This window comes from Rhinolophus sinicus, chromosome 14 (assembly GCF_057876585.1).
Source record: "Rhinolophus sinicus isolate RSI-liver-muscle chromosome 14, RSI-T2T, whole genome shotgun sequence".
Classification (NCBI taxonomy): domain Eukaryota; kingdom Metazoa; phylum Chordata; class Mammalia; order Chiroptera; family Rhinolophidae; genus Rhinolophus; species Rhinolophus sinicus.
In genome coordinates this window covers 114,333,022-114,351,081 of record NC_142514.1, presented here as the reverse complement: position 1 = coordinate 114,351,081, position 18,060 = coordinate 114,333,022, and positions in this window count along the sequence as shown.

Genomic DNA, 18,060 nt, shown 5'->3' with positions numbered 1-18,060 from the left:
CTCAGACTGGGATACTCAAAAATACGAAAATACCTCCTCCTGCGGTTGCCTACATAACAGTGAGCTGGCACATTGGCATCAAGGTGTTGAGGATGAGGAAGACACAGGTCTGTTCCTCAAAATCCTTACCTATGCTTCAGAATGCCAAGCATGGGGCCTGATCTATAGTAAGGACTCACTGGAAGCTAGCTCTCTTTCTTCCAGAGGCAAAATTACATGCTTATGTAAGAGCACAGGACGCACTTTAGAACAAGATAGCTGTATTTTCAGTGCAGCCTTCTGGAACCTATATCCTAATGTAAATGAATAGCTCTAATAATATAATTTCAGGTGAATTAGCAAGTAATAAATGAGATCCTTTGGAAAGTTAAACAGTTTGTTCTCACTCAGGTTAAACACATTTTCCTGCATATTCACACACAGAAAGCACTTTTTTTTATTATAATACATGTTTAAGTACTGATTTGCATTTAAAATTATACAGACTACCCAAATGTATAAATTATAATGCCTTATTTATTTTGTCAATGTAATGATCCCACCCTGAGAATTTTGAATCCATTAACAAAGTTATTTTTGTTACCTTTAAATTCATCATTTAACATAGCAGGAAATGCACAGCCAATTTACCCAGCAATAAGCACTGCAATATTTTTAATAGCATTTTACAGAAATGTCATATTCAATTAATAATTTCACTGTGCCACCTCAACAATTAACCAACTAATCCAGGAAGTGCCAATAAAAATCACATCATGTGATACTTTTCTCAGCCATTTACAAGTTATTAATATGCTATCAAGTTCAGAACTCAAGATGAATCCAAAGCAAGGTCCATGATCTTCAGATTTGCTCAGTGACATTATGAACCAGTGACACACAGGTAAAGTCTCTATTATATTATCCCTTTTATCCAACTCATAATCTCCCCATTTCTCTGTATGTCTCCACTGTCCTCACTACATGACTAGAATCATGAGTTGTGTTAGTACTGAACTGAATCTCCTAATCAACTCAATTTCTGCCTATTTCTCTTTTACAGTCAGGAGATGATGGGTTTGGCTGAACTTTCAAAGATAGAATATGCCATTTACATTGATTTTTAAATCTGTAATAGGGTATTGTGTTGTCATCTCTCCGTTAAAATGTGAAATATGTGGATTAATCACAAAACCACATTCTTCAGAAATATTGAAATTACAGTATTCATATGTTTTCATATATCAAAACTATATTTGTGCTGTTCTTTCATTTATTTTTTTTCTTTTTCTTTTGTAATCTGCTACTTTGAAGGAAGCAATTCTTGGTTGTGCTTTTATAAATTTCAAGATAAAAATCAAGATCCAAGGCACTGTTTTAGAACAATTGCATAGTTAGTTATTTCCCTGCCACCAGGACAAAAAATAAGCTATTTATTAATCAACCAATACTTTTAAATATCTTTTTAAAGAAGACTTTATGGGAATGTGAAGAAATGCCAACATTATGTCCTCGAAGAGCTCATAATTTGGTTTAGAAGAAAAGGCTCAGTCAAGTGAAAAATCAGTTAATAATAATGAGTTAAATTGGAATGGAATGCTGGTTCATAGGGTGTCATTTGATATTATATAACTGTTCAGTGAATAGTGCTAATAAAATTTCTATGGTCCAGTGAAACTTCAAAGCACTTTAGATAGGTCTTGAAGGACAGCATTAAAATTTAGAGAATTTTGTAAAGGATCCAGTCCTATGCTTCAATATCAACACATAATAAAATTGATTTTCCCCTTGGCGTTATCTCACCTCAAATAGCCCTTAACTGACCATCCTAGGCTATTTAACACCTGTACAGAGCACAGATAATCCTTAAGGCTGACATCAGTAGCCATACCCAAGATGAGCTGCTGTGTTGACTCACTGACCTACCTTTGCCTTTGATACTTCAGTTCAAATTAAGCAATGGCTATCTGTCAGTATTTGTGGTGGATGCTTCAGCGGATATAAAAATGAATCTGCTGTCATTGTTATTTATATTCTCATGCCTATGGGAGAGATATAGTGGTACATACATTCCAAAACAAGTAGATATAAAAGCTGAAATGAAGATAGAAGACAAGCTAAGCTGTATGTAAGCCACAGTTTAATTCAATTTAAAACTTTTAGTCCAATCTAACAATATAAACAGTCTTCCAAGGTAAACACCCAGACTCTTTTAGAAAAATGATTAGTCCTTCAGATTTTCCCTCCCTTCTTCTGTTGCTTTCTACAATAGCATCTGACTATACAGCACAGAAATTATGGTTTAAATGACTTTAAAGATTTATAGGAAAAGGGATGTTCATAGACATGGGGATCTTCAGGAACCACACAGGTTATGATGTTTGAGTAGATAGTCTTGTCTGAAAACTGAACTGTGACTGATGAGCTACAACTGGCTCTACTTGTCTCTTTTGGGCATTAAACATGATATGCTAGTATCCACTGCTGTGGTACATGATCCTGGTGACTGATCTCTGGTCTTGAAGCCCAAACCTTCAACAGCTTCTTATCTTGATGTAAGATCCTGCTTTCATACCTGTGTCCTACAGCCAGATAGGAATTCCTGGGATCACTGCATAATAATTATTGATAAGCAGAACCTCTGCTCCAGGATCATCTGTCTGGATTCCTCTATTGATGAATCAGTACCATCTTGGAAGTGGTCTTTCAGGGATTTCAATAGAAGTGTAAAGACCTTTGTTAGTATCCTAAGAGAAGCATAAAACAAGCCCTCATGTTCTTGAACTACTCATCCTGAAGTGAATATTTCCAAAACATTGATCAGTTCCCAAGTAGCAGTGCACTTGAGGCCAGGTATGAAAAGGTACACTTAAGTATCTTTCTTCGTTTACGACATATTCTCTTTTACTACTCTTAAACAGCACACTGCATAACTATTATGGCCAGAAGGGACATCTTCTCTATACCTATAGAAGAACTTCTACAATAAGTCTGCAGACTTTGTTCTTATTGTTTCAAAGGAATTTGGAAAATCCTTGTGTTTCTTGTCCAAATCTAATCTTAAATCCTGGTGTTCTGATACACAATCATATATTAGTTATCAGATATTTTCTATTAACTCTACTGATTTTATTACTTTTGAAATTATCTCAGTTAATATACTTCTGCATCTACTCAGTTATGCAGATAACTCAAGCTGGTTACAGATAAAGTCAAGTATACAGAAATATAAACAAGAAAATGTAGCAATATTCAACAAAATATCCAGTTAGACTCTGGGAAAAGGTGATAAGGATCTGTATCAGAGTTCTACCAGAGAAATAGAACTAGTGGGGGTGTTAATGATCAGCATGATTATGTATGAGAGAGAGAGAGAGAGAGAGAGAGAGAGAGAGAGAGTTGACAGGCTGGAGCTTCTTCAGTCCACCGGCAAAGTTTCTTTTTTTACTCAGGGAAACATGTTTTTCTGTTAATGTCCTTTCACCTGATTGGATAATCTCATTTATTTAGCGTCAACTGATTGTAGACATTCATCACATCTACAAAATAACTACACAATACCTAGTTATTGTTTCACTGAGTAAATGAACACTATAGCCTAGCCTCCGTAAATGTAAAACTAACCATCATGGGGCCTAAATTAAATTGGTGATAATGGGAAAGGAATATAAAGGATCAACTATAAAGGAACTAACAAGATTAATAAAGGTAATGGAACATTCAAGGACAGTTTTGAAGGTTTATTTTTGGTGACAGGGAAAGTGGTATACAGGTAATAAAACTATAGGGAGCTGATTTGGAGACGTTAATTAATCCAGTTTTAGATGTTGACAGATGGGTTAAATGGCCAAATTATTGGAGGTGATTTATTGCTGATATAACTCTACTTCCCTGCCTGGACACAACAGAATGGACCAGTAGTGCACACATGACCCAATCCAAAGTCAAAGCTTAATCAAGTTTAAATATTATACACACAAGCTGGCCGGGGATCATTGGTCCTACAACTAAGCATAGAGTTATAGAGCTGGCAGCCATGAAGTTGCAAGTGTATGAATAGGGCAGCTTAGAAGAAAAGAAACAGAGAACAGCATAAATGAGAGAGATCAGGCAACCTTTAAAGATGGAAAATATGACTTTAGCTTCTGTCTTTCTAAACACTATTTTCATGATACCTGGCTTTACTTCATTCATTTTTTTCCTCTGTTTTAGTATTAGTAAAATTCTTATTTTCTAAATATATTTTAGTTAGGTTGAATGGATTTTTGTCTTTGTATCCAGAAATAAAACCAAGTACTAGAAAGAAATCTAGTTGAAATGTCAACACTATCTATTTGCAAAAATTATGCAGCTTTAATAGTTACTTACTATGTTTGATTAAAAGGAGAAAGAGAATTTAAAACTGAGACCAATATAAGTCTTGATACACTTGAACTGAAAAATAATAGACTCCATAATTAGTTACATTTGGTAGAGCATGTTCCTTGCAAGATCAAAACCACATGTTTATGAATACTTACGCTGATGCCTCGAGTAAACAATTATTTAATGACAGCTAGTGTTTAATCCACTGACCCTACAATATTTTCACTACCTATTGCACTGCTCATGTCTTCAAAACTCCCACGTTATTCAGCCTTAAATTTCTTGATTCATCATTACCATCACTTTCTTACATAACTCCCTAATTTCCGTGTCGCTTTTTGCTTTGTTATTCTCAGCTGGTAAAATCCCAGCCACAGTTAATTTCAACTCTGCTTAGCCATACTTGTTCCACTAAGAACATCATTGGAAAAATATACCCATCATGCTGTCTAATCTAAATTGAAATTATGACCACTAACCTCAAATGGCCCTTTATGCTAACCAATAATCATATTACATTTACTTAATTCATTCAGACCTGCTCTTCTGGACAATGCTTTTATACTTTCTCCTATTATCCATTAAAACTCCAACACTTTCTCCTCCTCCATTATCATTCTTATGATGATGATCATGCTTCTTACTTTACTGACAGCATAGAACCAACCACCTACATAAACCCATTACCATATCTTCCTTGCCCACCAGCTAGATTGTATAACTTCCCCAGAAATCCTCCCTTGTCACTTATGCAGATTAATTTTCACTCTTTTATTGGTTAATTCTTGTTAGCAAGAGCTGGGAATTGGATAAGGGGAGAATGAGAAGTGACTGTTAACGGATGTGTGTTTCTATTGGGGGTACTGAAAATGTTCCATAATTATATTATAGTGATAGTTGCACAAGTTGGTAATTATAGTAAAAATTAATACATTTTACACTTTAAACGGGTGAATATTTTGGTATGTATATTGTATATCAATATAACTTTTTAAAAAAGAATGTATAGGGTAAGATCTTTATGACCTTGTGCTGTGGTAAGGTATCTTGACAGCACACACACACACACACACACACACACACACACACAGACATGTATATAACCATTAAAAATCAGTAAGTTGGTCCCTTTCAAAATAAAAATTTTATGCATATCAAAGTCACATTAAAAAAGGATAAGCTACAACATGGATAAAAATATTCACAAAACATATATTTGACAACACACATTTATAGAAGATGTCAAGAACTCTTAAAATTCAAAGTCAAATAACCCAATTAAACAATGAGAAAAATACTTTGATATTTCACAAAAGAGGATATATGACTAGTAAGCAAATTAAAATGTGCTCAAACTGTCATTAGAGGAAAAAAAGGAGCAACCACTACACACCAACTAACGTAGCTAAAATTAAGAAGAAGAATAGTAAATGAAAACATGAATATCAGTGAGGCTATAAGACAATTAAAACTCATTCATTGACACTGGAAGTATAAAATGGTACCAGTTTGAAAAACTATTTGGCAATTTCTTATAAAGTTGAATATCACCTTACTATGACTCAATAATTCATTTTACATTTCTTTACACAAGACAAACACTTAAATCCACTAAAAAGACTAATATAAGAAAGTTCAAAGAAAAGGAGAAATTGACCAAAACACAATTATACTAGGGGACTTAAATACATCATTGAGAGCTATGGATAGATCATCCAAACAGAAAATAAATAACTAAATAGCAGCCCTAAATGACACAGTACATGAAATGAACATAATTGACATTTATAGAGCACTTCTTCCTAAAACATCAGACTATACATTCTTTTCTAGTGTACACAGAACATTCTCAAGGATAGACCATATATTGGGACATAAAATCAGTCTCAGCAAATTTAAGAAGATTGAAATCATACCAAGCATATTCTCTGATCACAAGGCTTTGAAATTGGATGTCAACTGCAAAAAGAAAGCAGGAAAAAACACAAATGCATGGAAATTAAACAACATACTTTTAAAGAACGACTGGGTCAAAGAAGAAGTTAGAGGAGAGATCAAAAGATACATAGAAACAAATGACAATGAAAATACATCCTACCAAAATTTTGGGATGCAGCGAAAGCAGTTTTAAGAGGGAAATTTATCTCTTTACAGGCCTATCTCAAGAAACAAGAAAACTCCCAAATAAATAACCTCATGTTACACCTTAAAGAACTAGAAAAAGAAGAACAAGTAAAACCCAAGGTCAGCAGAAGAAAGGAAATAACAAAAATTAGAGCAGAACTAAATGAAATAGAAAACAAAAAGACAATAGAAAAAATTAATGTGACAAAGAGCTGGTTCTTTGAAAAGATTAACAAAATTGACAAACCCTTAGCTAGACTCACTAAGATAAAAAGAGAGAAAACACTAATTAACAAAATCAGAAACGAAAAAGGGGAAGTTATCACGGACATCACAGAAATACAAAGGATCATCCAAGAATACTATGAAGGACTATATGCCACCAAATTCAATAACCTAGAAGAAATGGACAAGTTCTTAGAAACGTATAGCCTTCCAAGGCTGAACCATGAAGAACTGGAAAATCTAAACAGACCGATCATCAGTAACAAAATTGAATCAGTCATCGAAAACCTTCCGAAAAGCAAAAGTCCAGGACCAGATGGCTTCACTAGTGAATTCTACCAAACCTTCAAAGAGGATCTAATACCAATCCTGCTCAAACTCTTCCAAAAAATTGAAGAAGAGACAGTACTCCCTAACTCATTTTATGAGGCCAACATTACCCTGATACCAAAACCTGGTAAGGACAGCACAAAAAAAGAAAATTACACACCAATATCTATGATGAATACCGATGCAAAAATCCTAAACAAAATTCTAGCAAATCGAATACAACAATGCATTAAAAAGATTATTCATCACAACCAAGTGGGGTTCATCCCTGGGGCACAAGGATGGTTCAACATCCACAAATCCATCAATGTGATACATCACATAAACAAAATAATGGACAAAAATCATATGATTATATCAATTGATGCAGAAAAAGCATTTGACAAGACACAACATCCATTTATGATTAAAACACTTAATGAAATAGGTATAGAAGTAAAATACCTCAACATAATAAAGGCCATATATGACAAGCCCTCTGCTAATCTCATAATTAATGATGGAAAACTGAAGCCCTTTGCTCTCCATTCAGGACCACGATAGGGCTGCCCCCATCACCTCTGCTTTTCAACATAGTGTTGGAAGTCCTTGCCAGAGCAATCAGGCAAGAGAAAGAAATAAAAGGCATCCAAATTGGGAATGAAGAAGTTAAATTATCACTCTTTGCAGATGACATGATGCTATATATAGAAAACCCTAAAGACTCCACCAAAAAGCTATTAGAAACAATTAACGAATACAGTAAAATTGCTGGCTATAAAATCAACATACAAAAGTCCATTGCTTTCCTATATACTAACAATGAAATCTCAGAAAAAAATATACAGAAAACAATTCCTTTTGCAATTGCAGAAAAAGAATAAAATACCTAGGAATAAACTTAACCAAGGATGTGAAAGAACTATATGCTGAAAACTATAAGACATTTTTGAAAGAAATTGAAGAAGACACAAAGAAACGGAAAGACATTCTGTGCTCATGGATTGGAAGAATCAACATAGTTAAAATGGCCATATTACCCAAAGCAATATACAGATTCAATGCAATCCCCATCAAAATCCCAATGATATATTTTAAAGAAATAGAACAAAAAATCATCAGATTTGTTTGGAACCACAAAAGACCCCGAATAGCCAAAGCGATCGTAAGAAAAAAGAACAATAATGGAGGTATCACACTTCCTGACTTGGCTTGTACTACAGGGCTACAATAATCAAAACAGCATGGTATTGGCAGTAAAACAGACACATAGACCAATGGAATAGAATTGAGAACCCAAAAAATAAAACTACATAAATATGGACAGATAATTTTTGACAAAGAAGCTAAAAACATACAATGGAGGAAAGACAGCCTCTTTAATAAATGGTGCTGGGAGAATTGGATAGCCACGTGCAAAAGAATGAAACTGGACTGCTATTTGTCACCATGTACCAAATTTAATTCAAAATGGATCAAAGACTTAAGCATAAGACCTGACACAATAAACTGCATAGAAGAAAACATAGCTACTAAACTTATGGACCTTGGGTTCAAAGAGCATTTTATGAATTTGACTCCAAAGGCAATGTAAGTAAAAGCTAAAATAAACGAATGGGAATATATGAAACTTAAAAGCTTCTGCACAGCAAAAGAAACAATCGACAAAATAAAGGGGCATCCAACTGAATCAGAGAAGATTTTTGCAAACAGTGCCTCCGATAAGGGGCTAATATCCAGAATATACAAGGAACTCATGCAACTCAACACCAAAAAAACAAACAACCCAATTGAAAAATGGGCAGAGGACTTGAAGAGACATTACTCCAAAGAGGACATACAAATGGCAAATAGACATATGAAAAAATGCTCAACATCGCTAATCATCAGAGAAATGCAAATAAAAACCACAATGAGATATCACCTTACCCCAGTCAGAATGGCTATCATCAACAAGACAAATAGTAACAAGTGTTGGAGAGGCTGTGGAGAAAAAGAAACCTTCATACACTGTTGGTGGGAATGCAGACTGGTGCAGCCATTATGGAAGGCAGTGTGGAGGTTCCTCAAAAAATTACGAATAGAATTGCCGTATGACCCAGCAATCCCTCTCCTGGGTATCTACCCAAAAAATCTAAAAACATTTATACATAAAGACACGTGTGCTCCAATGTTCATTGCAGCTTTGTTTACGGTGGCCAAGACATGGAAACAAGCAAAATGTCCTTCGATAGATGAATGGGTAAAGAAGTTGTGGTATATATACACAATGGAATACTATGCGGTGGTAAGAAAAGATGATATAGGAACATTTGTGACAACATGGATGGATCTTGAGAGTGTAATGCTGAGCGAAATAAGTCAGACAGAAAAAGCAGAGAACCATGTGATTTCACTGATATGTGCTATATAAACCAAAAACAACAAAAGAACAAGACAAACAAATGAGAAACAGAAACTCATAGACACAGACAATAGTTTAGTGATTACCAGAGGGTAAGGGCAGTGGGGGTGGGAGATGAGGGTAAGGGGGATCAAATATATGGTGATGGAAGGAGAACTGACTCTGGGTGGTGAACACACAATGGGATTTATAGATGATGTAATACAGAATTGTGCACCTGAAATCTATGTAATTTTACTAACAATTGTCACCCCAATACATTTAAAAAATAAAATTAAAAAAAAAAAAAGTTCAAAGCAAGATCCAAGATGGCAGAGTAAATAAATATTGTGCCTGCTCTTTTCCATGAACACATTAAAATTACAACTAAACTATAGAAAAATCAACCTGGAGAACCATCTGAAGTCTAGCTGAACAAAAGTTTTATCATTAAGGCTATAAAGAAGCCATAACGAGATTGGTAGGAGAGGTGGAGATGTGAAACGAGCTAGTCCCCAACCTCCATGTGATGGTTGAGAATCAGGAGGGATATCTCAGCTGCGGAGGTTTCCCCTGGATCAGTGAGGGACCCCAGCCCCACAACAGGTTTCCCAGATCAGAGTATTCGTGCCAGGAAAGGAGCAACAACAACATCTGGCTGTGAAAAACAGTGGGGATTCTGATTGTCAGTGTGGGACAGAAGACTCTGAGAAACTTAGACGTCCTTTTAAAGGGACGAAGCACAAATTACTCACTCATAGGCACTCACCGTAGAGGCTAGCAGAGGGACAATGATTCGGGGGGGCATCAGAGGCATACACAGGGCAGACTGAGGTGTGTGGCTTTGAGGTGAGGGCTGGAAGACCATCACCATTTCTCCTGTGTGAGATTGTTCTCCTTTACAGCCAGCAGGCGGGTGCCATCTTTCCTGTGTTGAGACCTCCCACACAAGCCAAATCTGAATCTGAATTAGTCTGGTGAGCTCTGCTGTTCCCCCCTGCTGACTCTCTGGGATCCTGCCCCACCCAATTTCCCCAATGCTGGAGGCACTCTCTCTGCAAGCAGCCAGCCCCACCCGCATTGCACTATTTCTAGGAAAACTATGTGAGTCCATGGGCTCAGGACAGGTGGTGACTGGCCTTGGTGTGCCCTGAGACATTGCTGAGCAGCTCCAAGTGAAACACTGGAATCAAAAAAGAATCTATATTGACCTGGTGACCACACTTCCCACTCTAGTGACTCAGGATAACCTCCTTCACCCAACTTGCATACCAGATGAGGCTTTATTAGTAGCTGAACCTTAAGGGAGCTGACAGGTGGCAGCAGGCCTCAGGGTTTTATGGCTTTTTGTGGAGCTACCCCAGGTCCATTACTAGTGGCAAATGTCCTTGGTTTGCAGCGTGGTCTCTCCCACATGCCTCAAGGCTTACTATGGGCCATGAACAACTGAAATCACTTTGTAGCTCTTACCAGGTAGTCCCCGGCTAATTACAGACAAGTTGGTGACCTGGTCCTGCACCTGAGCCCCTCCCAACAGTCCCAGAACCAACATACTTAGAGGTTGGTTTCAGACCACAGAAGAGCATGGCCCAATTAGTGGCACACCTGAAGGGCAGTCTCATGAGGCACCAGAGCCCGCTGGGGCAAATTCCACTCAGTAAGGTAACCTCCAGCACAGCAGCCAATAACCTGTAGACATGACCAAACCCCACAGCCAGTCAGCTTCAGGGTCAATCCCACTCATTGACATGCCAATAGCAATGAAGGTTCAACTATAACAGGAGGGCACACATGACCCACACAAGGGACACTTCTAGAGCATCTGGAGCAGGTGTGCAGGAAAACTGTGCAGGGCACCTACTACATAAGACCACCTGGTGAAGACTGGAAGACATAACAGATCTACCTAATACATAGAAACAAACACAGAGAGGCAGCCAAAATGAGAAAAACAAAGAAATACATACATCCCAGGGAAACAATAGGAGGAACTCCAGAAAAAGAGCGAAACGAAATGGAGGCAAGCAACCTACCAGATACAGAGTTCAAAACAATGGTCAGAAGGATGCTCAGGTAACTTAATGAAAACTTCAACAGATAGCAAGCATAAAATAAGATACAGAACCATAAAAAATAATGAGTCAGCAGTGAAAAATACAATATCTCAAATGAAGAATTCACTAGCAGAAATCACCAGAAGACTAGATGAAGCAGAGGATCAAATCTGTCACTTGGAAGACAAGGTAGCAGAAAACACCCAATCAGAATAGCAAATAAATAAATAAATAAATAAATAAATAAATAAATAAATAAATAAAGACAAAAAAAGTTAGGATAGGTTAAGAGTCCTCTGGGACAGCATCAAGTGTACCAACATTTGCATCATAGGGGTACCAGAAGGAGAAGAGAGAAAATAAGGGATTGAGAACCTATTTGAAGAAACAATGACTGAAAACTTTCCTAATCGCAAAGGAAATAAGCATACAAGTCGAGGAAGTACAGAGAATCCCAAACAAGATGAAACCAAACAGGCCCATACCAAGATACATAATTAGAATGTCAAAGTTAAAGACAAAGAGAGAATCCTAAAAGCAGCAAGAAAAATGCAACTAGTCACTTATAAGGGAGCTCCCATAATATTGTTAATTGATTTCTCAACAGAAGTTTTGCAGGCCATAAGGGATGGGCAGGAGACATTCAACTCAATGAAAAGTGAGACCTTATAACCAGGGTTATTCTATCCAGCAAGGTTATTATTTAAAATCAAAGGACAGATAAAGAGCTTCCTAGACAAGAAAAATCTAAAGGAGTTCGTCACCACCAAACCAGTATTACAAGGAATGTTAGAGGGACTTCTTTAAGAAAAAATAAATAAAATAAAATTATGAATAATAAAATTGCAATAACTACATATCTATCAACAATTACTTTCAATGTAAATGTATTAAATGTACCAAAAAAAAAAGGCACAGGAGGACTGAATGGATACTAAAACAAGACCCTTACATATATATGCTGCCTACAAGAGACTCAGGTCAGATTGAAAGACACAGAAACAGGAAGTAAGGGGATGGAAAAAAGTATTTCATGAAAATAGAAATGAGATAAACAAACAAACAAAAAAGCTGGAGTAGCAATACTTATACAAAACAAAAAAGACTTTAAAACAAAGGCTATAACAAGAGACAAAAGAGGACCCAGTAATCCCACTTCTGTGTATTTATTAGAAAAAATGCAAAACGCTACTTCGAGGGGACATGTGCATCTATATGTTCACTGTAGCATTGTTTACAATGGCCAAAATGTGGAGGCAGCCTGGGTGTCTGTCAATGGATGAACTGATAAAGAGTAGAGAATACATATATACAATGGAATATTGCTCAGCCATGGAAGGGAATTGATTCTTACCATCTGCAGCAGCATGGATGAACCTGGAGGGTATTGTATTGAGTGGAGTATGTAAGATAGAGAAAGGCAGATGCAATGTGATTTCCCATATATGTACAAGCTAAAGAACAAAATAAACAAACAAAACAAACTCATAGATACAGAAAACATTTTGAGTTTTGTCATATGGGAGGTGCATTGGGATGTGGGTGAAAAAGGGGGAAGGAATTAAGAAGTACAAATTGGTTGTTACAAAGTAGTTATGAGGATGAAGGGTATAGTGTAAGAAATATAGTCAGTAATATTTCAATAACTATATATGGCGTCAGATGGATCCTAGATATATTGGGGGTAATATAATAGAGGGGGTTGGGGAGCAGTTGAAAAAGGTGTAGAGATTAAGAAGTATAACTTGCTAGTTACAAAATAGTCAATGGGATGTAAAGGAAAGCATAGGAAAGTATAGGGAATATAGTCAATAATATAACTATGGGCCGGCCCAGTGGCTCAGGTGGTTGGTGCTCCTAATGCCAAAGGCTGCTGATTCGAGTGGTCTCGAATCACATGGGCCAGTGGTCTCTCAACCACAAGGTTGCTGGTTCAATTCCCGCAAGGGATGGTGGGCTGCGCCCCCTGCAACTAACAACGGCAACTGGATCTGGAGATGAACTGGGCCCTCCACAACTAAGATTGAAAGAACAACAACTTAACTAGGAAAAAGTCCTGGAAGTACACACTGTTCCCCAATAAAGTCCTGTTCCCCTTCCCCAATAAAATCTTAAAGTAAACAAAAAATTAGACAACCCTATTTATAAATAATAATAATAATAATAATAATATAACTATGTATAGTGCCAGGTAGGTACTAGACTAGTCAGGGGCACCATTTCTTAAATTATATAAAGTCCTAACCATATGCTATATATCTGAAATTAATATCAAATAATATTTAATGTCAACTGTAATTGAAAAATTAAAAATGGGTAGAATAGTTGAAGGGTATTAAGAGGTCCAAATTTCCTGGTATAAAACAAGTAAGTGATGAGGATGTAATGCACAGCATAGGGAATATAGTCAATAATATTGTGATAACATGGTACAGTGTCAGATAGTTGCTGGACTTATCATGGTGATCACTTCTTTAGGTATATAAATGTTCAATAACCATGGTGTACACCTGAAACTAATAATAAATTGCATGTTAGCTATATTTTTAATAAAGATCTTTAAAAATAAATAAATACATAGGCACATAAAAGGAAGTTCAAAGCTCCAAACTGGACACATTTCAACTGTATATCAGTAGAATAGCAATTTAAAAAATACTGTAGTATACAGAGGGTGCTAAAAAATGTATACACATTTTAAGATAACATCTCTTAAAACATGTATACATTTTTCTGGCACCACCACAGTATTTACACAATGCAATACTACTCAGCATTTAAAATTAATTAACAGCAGACATACATAAAAAGTTGATGAACTAAAAAATATTACATAAAACAAAAGAGGCCATACGCAAAATAGTACATCCACATGACCTGATATATATATATATATATATATATATATATATATATATATATATTTTTTTTTTTTTTCCCCTAGAAATGTATAGAAAAAGATAAATCTATGAATATGAAAATCAGATTATTGAATGCCTTTTGTGATAGGGGAATTGGCTGGATGTGAAGAAACTTGCTAGGGTGATGAAAGATTTCTAAATCTTGATTGTGGTATTAGTTACATAAATTTATATATTTGTCAAAATGTAGTAAACTATAGAGGAAGCTCTGTGCATTTCTCTATATGTAAATTATACCTCGTAAAAATAAATAAAAAAGTTAACATGTCTCAATTGGCTTAGTTATTAGGTAGCTGTCATTGTTATCAGATGCTGAAAAGATGCCAAAGCATATCGTTGCAATAGCTAAACATTTTGTAAAGTTGTTTCCTTTGAACATCTGGATAACCACAGAAAAAAATGGCTAAACAACAGAATACTAGTGATGTATGTTGTTGGTAAAGCGATGCTTACAACAAGTTGTTACAAAAAAGATATGAACCCTGGGAAGAATTGGCTGGTTTGAGAACAGAAGTGAATTTAAACCAGGAGAATTAAAAAGCCTGGTCTTTGCAGGATTGAAAAAGCAAGCTGCTTCTACATCCCAAACTGGAAAATGTCCATTGAGATTTTGAGTTGCACAAGGATTTAACTCTGGGCAGGGAGGGATTGAACAGTGGAGAGTCCGGATGCACAGGTTTCAAATCACATGGCCCCAACATAGCTGTCATTAATTTCAGAGGGAGAGGAAGAAAAGTCAAAGAGGCAAGGCCCATACAAAAGAATCATTCTGGATTATTACATCTAGAAAAGAACTTGAGTATATGTACAGGAAAGTGGTACTGACTGAGGTAATTAGATTCATTTTTGCAAGAATTATATTGCCAAATAAAGTATAAGCCTGGCCTAAAAATATCTGCAAACTTGCCTTTGCAGGATATGGCTATGGAATGTGAATTCTACAAGGAGGATATACTCTCTTATGCCCATTACAAATGGGCATTTTCTGTAGCCATGAATTGCAGAAAAAAACAAACAGACAAAAGATTTATTCCCAGAGGACAGAGCCAGGGTCTACACATAACTTTCTCCACCACCTGGGCAGAGAGTCTTTATAAAGTCAGTCCTCTAGGATTTCATCATTGCTGTGGCCTCTCCCATCCTTTCCTTTTCCAAATAAGACTTTTAAGAGCACTTTCCAGTCATCCCATCCCTGCTCCAGGGCAGGGCAGATCATTTGTCTTTTACCCATTGATTATCAAAGTAGGATGTCATACTTGACGAGGAGGATTGTACCACACCTACAAATGCCTCCTGGACTTTGAGGTGGATATATTACCTCGATGGGGGATTTGTATGTAATGAGGCTTGAGAGACAGGCCATGCAGGATTTTGTAGGCCAAGTTAATGAATTTACCTTAGAACCAATGGTCAGTCATTGAAGAATTTTAACTTGTAAGACATGATCTGATGCATGTTTTGAGAATGTCTCTCTGGCTATAGCGTACTGAGTGGATTGGAAGTGGATCAGAGTGAATAATAGCACTAAATTAGGTTTTACAGCAATCAAGATAAGAGATGATGGTGGTATATATTAGGCTTGTGGCAGAGGAGATTTAGGAGAATGGATCAATATGAGAAATATTTAAAAGGTAAAGTTTACTGAACTTGGTGATGAATTGGAAATAGCAGGTGAGAGAGAGGGAATAGCAAGGGAGTCTTCTTGAATTTTGACATAAAAATTTACTTGGGTGGTAGTGTCATTGGTGAGTAAACAACTAGAAAACAGCCAGGTTTGGAGGAAATAGCTTGAAATTGGACCAGTTGGATAAGAGGTGTTTGCAGTCACTTAGAGACATCTAATATGTTGAATTCAGAAATGTCATCCTAGACAATTCATCCAGGAATAAGTAGAATATAAATAATAATTGAGAGTTTGGGCTTAAATTAGCCTGTGAAGAAACTATAGAATAAAAAGAGAAGAAAGGCATCATGCTAAGTGAAATAAGTCAGTCGGAGAAAGACAAATATCATATGATCTCACTTATATGTGGAATCTAAAGAACTGAATAAATGAGCAAATAAATAGAAATAGTCTCAGAGATATAGAGGAAAAACTGATAGTTGCTAGATGGGAAGGGGAAGGATAAAGGGAAGGGATTAGACAGCATAAATTGGTAACTACAATATTGCCAAGGGAATATGAAAGACAGTTTGGGGAATATAATCAATAATGTTGTAAAGATTTTGTAGGGTGTCAGATAGGTACATGTCTTATTAGGGAGACCACTTCATGGCTGGTATAGATGCTTGACCACTGCACTGTACACCTGAAACTGAAGCTGAATAATATTGTATGTCAGCTATAATTTGTCTCATATATATATACATATATATGAGACAAATTATATGTATATGTTGGTCCATATATATATATATATATATATATATATAAATTATATATATATGGTCACGGTATATGGAGTACAGCATAGAGAATAGAGGCAATGGAATTGTAATAGATATATATAATGTCAGAGGGGCAATAGATTGGGGGAGGGAGGTTATCACTTTGTGAGGGGTGAAATGTCTAACTATTACATAGTTTTGTATACCTGAAACTAATAATAATAATAAAAAAGAAGAAAGCCTAGGTAAATGGAAGAGGCAGCTTCATGAAATAATTCTGCCTAATGCCAGTTTTGTAACATTTAGATTAAGTTCAAATTGAATTCCAAATATATGACATTATTTACTTCTGAAAGGAATAATGCAGTGATAAGAATTCAAGCTCTTAAACCAAAACATTACTTTACCAAGTAAAAGCTGTGGACCTTTGGCTAATTATTTAACCAGTCTGGACTTCAGATTTTCCATGGGAAAAATAGAGATAAGACTGAATTGAAGAGCTATTGTAGAGAATTGTATTTTGGTTTTTAAAAAACAAATAAAACTTTTGATACATAACAAGAGTTAAAAAAAAAACACCACATAGCTCTTATATTATCAATTCTGCGACTTTAGAAATAACTGAAAAAAAATAAGTGCTCGTTTAAATTTTTAAATATTAACTTAAAAAATAAATGTACTAATAATTATTACAAGCCAGAGTCATTAAAAATCTTTAAAAATAATATTCCATATTCTCTGTTTATAATCACCATAGATTAAAAGGGTACCTTAAAATATAACTGGAGAAAAGGATATTATTTTTATAAGGCTAGAGATATAAAGAAAAAAGATAATGACTTTGCTATTGCCTAATAGGACAACTATAATATTAAACTGTTTTTCTCAGTAGTTATTAGTGTCATTTTTCTGTCTCATTATTTCCAAGATAAGAGAAAAATAATGACTCTTGGCTACAGTTATTCTGAAACATTTCATTAATGTGGCTTATATTATTTGTACATTTAATCATTCTCTCTTTTCTTTCCCTCTCAAAAAAAGGGCAATTAATCCAACGGCTGAAAAAGGACTTAACAAATACCAAATACGCACAAAGAGAAAATGATTTTGTCTTTCCTTTTAATATCTTTATTCTGTTATCATGTTAGGAAGTAAACTCTTTGAGGGTGCAAAATGTCTTTCATTTTATTACAAAGTTTTCATCTCTTAAAGGGATCTGTCCCACAAAGTCCTCTGCATCAGTTGATATCTACTAAAGACCGCTGACTAAAACCGTGAAAGAACATTTAAAAGCACCATCTGTTAGACATTT